Below are 6,000 nucleotides of genomic sequence, written 5' to 3'. Positions count from 1 at the left end.
TGATCCTTTGGCATATCTGCCAAAAGGAAACAGACACAGCAGAGTTAGAATTGAAGAAGAGGAAACCGGAGAAATGCAATGTGTTTTTTTTGGGAAACGCTGTCATGTAAACAAACATTACATGCAGTTCAACGCACTGGCTCACTGCACAACATCACTTTGACATGCGGTTGGAAACACGATCGTCTTGACGTCCGTTGAAAATTCCAGAATGTTCCAGCACATTCTTCAATTCCTCTTGGAACCTGTCATGGTCAGTAGGTTAACCAGCCATCTCTAAGCTCTGACCTGGCCTCAGACGTTGACAGAGAGATCTGCTGAAAACCATCCGAAGACCCCCCCTATGCTCATGCTGTGACTTTGGGGCACAATTACGGCCAGTGTTTCCAAACACAGCGCACGGTCCGTCATGAGTGAGTGAGGTTCACAGCATAATCTGCCCCAACAGAGGGGCCCCTTTTTCAGCATGCAGGGCTTTGATTCTGACCTCATTTAACCCCGAAAAGTCGAGTGAGTTAGCTGGGGGATGGAAGCAAAGACATTTTTATCTTGAATATAGTACATCATATAGATAAAGGAAGTTCAGAAGGAGCTTGTTCATCTACTGTAGATTGACAATCACAAGGACCAAAGCGGCTGCTTCCCGTGGTCCCACCACCGGCCCACTTTCATTTTAGTCTCTTCTATATTACTTCAATGCCATGATTGAGCCTCCTCTTGACAGATAGAACGTTTATCTGGTTATTTTCATACAACTTTCAAAGGTTAGATGGACAAATAAACTAGAATTGTCTGTTTTTGGGGGGTTTTGGGGTTGTTACAAAGATAAAATTAAAGTCTCTTAATTCTCTCTTATTCTTTATTCTCTCTAAAGCCTGTTATTTAGGCACCCACATCCCCATGGGTGAAGACGGAGAATACCATTATAAGAATAGCATGAATAGTTACCAGTGATGAACAAGTGGAGCGAGTGAAGTTGGTATCTAAAGTAATCATTTCTGGATCAGCTGTGGCTTTCAGTGGCTGTGAACCATGAAATCTGGGGCAGGCGCGCAACAATTTAACTACTTATTGATTGTATGTTTCTGCTCCCTGTGAAAAGTCCAGACTACCACTGAGACAGTGGAAATACACAATTTAAGAATTTCATCAAATCTTTTTTTTTATTTAAATACAGACAAAATTACCAGGCTTTCTTTAATACAGACTAAATTACCAGGTTAAAATCAAGTTAATTTTACAATTCATTGTTACATTTTCAACAATACACATTAAAGCTAAGGAAATCAGATGTTTTTTGAATACCACCAATAATACCATCAAATGTTTTCAATCACTCAAAGAAAAATACACAACATACACTATTGTTAAAAAGTTTAGGGTCACCAAGATTTTTGTTTTTTCAGCAAGGATGCGTTAAATTGATCAGAAGAGACAATAACAACAATTCTGTTTCAAATACTCTATTCTTTTGAACTTTCTATTCATCATAGAATCCTGGGGAAAAAATCACAGTTTCAACAAAAATATTAAGCAGCACAACTTTTTTTATCAACATTAATTACAAATGTTTCTTGAGCACCACATCGGCATTTTGTATTGTTTTTCGAATGACATGTGATGCTGTAATTTATTCCTAATATCTCCAGAATAAATTGCATTTTAAAATATAGGCTATTAACCGATCTTAAACTTTTGAAAACTATATGGGAATTACTCTTAAGGACAGAAAAAAAAAAAAAAGATCTAGTGAATCTCACACCAACAGGTGATTTGAAGGTCTGTGTGGTGGAAGACCTCAGAAAAAAACGAAGCAAAAAAAACATTAAATATAAAGAGGCAGAGAAAATGCAATCTCAGGATTAGAAAAAACAGCTTTCAGATCAATGGCCAAGAAAAGGTCTGAGTATCGATTTGAGAAAGGTACTTGTGGCGTATGAAAACACAGAGGTGGATTTTCTGTCTGCTGATGGCTTAGATGACCTTCTTCAGATCCTCAGAGGCAAGCACACCAGCTACACACCTTTCATATCTCGGGCTTGTGTCCGTTCCCATCAAAATCAGAGGTGAGATCCTGTAACCTGACCGAACCTTATTTAAAAAAGAAAAAAAAAGCCTCAAGCCCTGTCCATTCTGATCTTGGTTGTGAACTATAATTGTCTCACAGTCTACCGACATGATCCTGTCAGCTCGTATGTGATTGACAGCCCTTAGTCCAAGAAAGCCTCATTTGTGGAGAGTTTTTTGCTCACTTTGGCAATAAATATCCCTCTCCTCATCTTCTGGGGTGAAAAAAGTACTCGCTAATGTTCTGCTCATAGGAACATGTGTGCGCACACATGCGCGACCACATTGAGCATCACTGTTTAATGGGGAGTATCCGTAGACATATTGATTTTTATACTGTACAAACAAACAGTATATTCTATCTCCTAGCCCTACCCATCACAGAAAACTTTCAGCATTTTTAGATTTTCAAAAAACATCATATGATTTATAAGCTACCTCATGGGGACCGAAATATGTCCCCACAAGTTCAGAGATTTCTGGCATTGCCATCCTTGTGGGGACATTTTGTCGCCATAACTTACAGAGAATATCTAAACCATACACACACGCACACACTCACACACATACACACGAGAAGTACTTCTACAGACTGAAACTACAATGATCATAAACTGAAAGCTGCTGCAGACCATTTAATGATGAAGAAGTGCTCAGCAATCAGGGGATTCTTAACATTTAAATAGTTTCTTCAATCAGCCAATACCAAGAATATTTAAAGTATGGAATTCCATTATACAAAGCAAATGTGACCTTTAGCTGTAATTGTAATCAATCTATCTATCTATCTGTCTATCTATCTATCTATCTATCTATCTATCTATCTATCTATCTATCTATCTATCTATCTATCTATCTATCTATCTATCTATCTATCTATCTATCTATCTATCTATCTATCTATCTATCTATCTATCTATCTATCTACATACCTGTCCAATCAATCCTACCTTATCCATCCATCCATCCATCCAAAATAGTACCAGGTGGATGCTGCACATTGGTGGTGGTTGAGGAGATTCCCCGCTTTGAGGTCCCAGAAAAAGCGCTATATAAATGTAACAAATTATCTATCTATCTTTCTATCTATCTTTCTATCTTTCTATCTATCTTTCTATCTTTCTATCGATCTATCTATCTATCTATCTATCTATCTATCTATCTATCTATCTATCTATCTATCTATCTATCTATCTATCTATCTATCTATCTATCTGTCTATCCATCTATCCATCTATCTATCTCAAAATGACAATAACAATATGACTGCAGTATATACAGATTCTGAATAAAGTGTCACTGCAAAACCACAGTTTTACAAAACAAGAGGGACAGAGTATTGATTAGGAGGGGGTAGAATCCATTACTAGGGGTCATTCTTAATCCTGCCTAACACAGATGCCACTCTTATTGACTATAGGATGGCAAATTAAACAGAGGAAGTGAAGATATGCAGCACACAGGCTCACACAAAAGCGACTCTTCCCAGAGGTTAATATAAAGGACAATCAAACATGATCGAAAACAGGCCAGAGGAGAGGGTGATACGAAGGAAAGAAATAAAGCTTCAAGTTCAAAGAGGAATCTTTTCAATACGTATTCTATCTCCTAATAGCAGACAACATATGCTATTATACAAGCTCCCTGTGTCACTGCTTAGTACTTTTTCCTTTTTAATTGTTTGTTTTCAGCCATAGTATGTTTTTTTGTGTCTCTCTTTGAATCTCAGGGATTTCTGAAACACGAAAGATGTGTGTGTGTGTGTGTGTGTGTGTGTGTGTGTGTGTGTGTGTGTGTGTGTGTGTGTGTGTGTGTGTGTGTGTGTGTGTGTGTGTGTGTGTGTGTGTGTGTGTGTGTGTGTGTGTGTGTGTGTGTGTGTGTGTGTGTGTGTGTGTGTTAAATTCTGCTCATTTGAGGTGATGTTAAATCAAATCCAAAATGAATAAAATAACATATACAGTATAAGCCATCTGAAAGATTACAGTCAGTCATATCACAAAATTAGGCCCTGGAAATGTTTAAATTGCAGCTCTGACAGCATCAAATAAGCAATAAGCAATAATGTACAATAAAATCTTCAATAATTATTCAGTGAAGACTTGTATAGGCTACAACTTCTTATACAAGTCATTTACTGTTTTACATTTTTAATATTCGTCCTTGTAACTGTCAATGTTGTCATGATTGATGTGTGTTGCTTTTGGACAGTTGCGTCAGTTCCAGTGAAAAGTCAGAAATCTTAATTCGCTTTCTCCAATGCGACCAAACAACCAATTTTTCCCTGACGTTACGTCTTCAAACTTTTTTTTTTTATATCTGTGTGGCATTCGACTCTTGCGCACGCGGAACTAATTAAAGGATTCTGCCGTGTCTGCTGCTTTAATGGTACGTTTGATTATTTTTTTGCCATGGAAAAAAAAAACGCCTTTGCGTCCATGACGTCCTATATGGGTAGGCTGCAGACCTGGTACAGTGTAATAATTTTCTGAATGCATGTAATAACCATTGTCAACATTTATCAAAATATGTAGTAGGCCTATAAATGCAAGGCATAGCCTAGCCTAGGCCTACGCAGAATAATCCCAAAATATGCATAGGTCTAAACAGAAACAAAATTACAATATGATTAAACAATACAATTTTATAATATAACACATAATAATAAACTATACACAGTGACAGTGTATAGTTTAATACACATCAACTACAATTCTAAAATGTAAAATAAAAGTAAATAAAAACAATATAAAATATATAAGAAAATTTAAGTAAATAATACAGTTTGGTCCCACTTTATATTAAGTGGCTTTAAGTCCTATGTACTTACGTCGAAAATTAATTACAATGTACGTCTTGTGTTCAGGGGCTGGTGTGGTGGTATGGGTCGGTTTAAGGGTAGGTTAAGGTGTAAGGGAAGGGTCAGCTGTGTAATTATAAATGTAATTACATAAATTAATTACAGCTGTAATTACACACAGTTTTTTTCAAAATATAACTGGAATGTAAAAACATGTATGTACACAATAAGTCAATTGTATCAAATTATTCATTTCAATGTAAGTACCGTACATAGTACTTAAAGCCACTAAATATAAAGTGGGACCTACAGGGTCATTAATAAAACATATTTAATATAATTATACTGATTCTGAGGTTCTGTGGCTGGTCAGGCTGTTGTGTATTTGCTATTCGATTGCCTGTGCCCTTGCCTAACACAGGTGAGTCACTGAATGTAATCTCCCTGTGTCAGACAAATCAATCTTGTCGCTGTCTCTCAGGTTAAGCTCTGTCCCATGAGTGCATCTCCTTCAGGCCTTAAAACCATGTGCTCAGCACAAGTTGTGCTGTCTTTCCGTATAACACACACACACGCACACACGTTACTCCTTACATGTTATCTTTCATGTTCTTTGTAGTATGTTTTCTTCAGTACAAAATGATAATGTACTGATATACTTTGGGTGCACATGTAAAAAAAATAATAAAAAAACCCAGTTCAACACCTAAAGAAACAAGTAGGCTAGTAATAGAAATAGAATTTGTGATACACTTTTCTTACCTAACCTTATTGTGACATATCCGAGTGAAACAGCTTCTCCAACAAGAAGGATGTAGGGGGGGGACTTGATTTTGTCCATGTTGAATTGATTGGGTCATTGTGGTTTGCTATTGCTGTGATCTCATGTGAGTGACGGGTTGTCCCGCCCTCGAGACAGAAAACACATCATCAGAGAAGATGATTGTTGCATGGGGGAGGGGAAGTTATGGGTACGTTATTTTAATTAAAGATCTCTCAAGTACGAGGGTACATGATTTAAAAAATTATAATGAGACAGATAAATCATTTATAATAAATGCTGCAATATTCTATTAAAACAAACAAACAACAAATAAAATAAAAAGAATTGTCAATCTTGATTTTATGGTGACTTT

This window comes from Siphateles boraxobius, unplaced genomic scaffold, assembly GCF_051911475.1.
Source record: "Siphateles boraxobius isolate OS27281-9 unplaced genomic scaffold, OSU_SipBor_1 86, whole genome shotgun sequence".
Lineage (NCBI taxonomy): Eukaryota > Metazoa > Chordata > Actinopteri > Cypriniformes > Leuciscidae > Siphateles > Siphateles boraxobius.
This window is presented reverse-complemented; position numbering follows the sequence as displayed.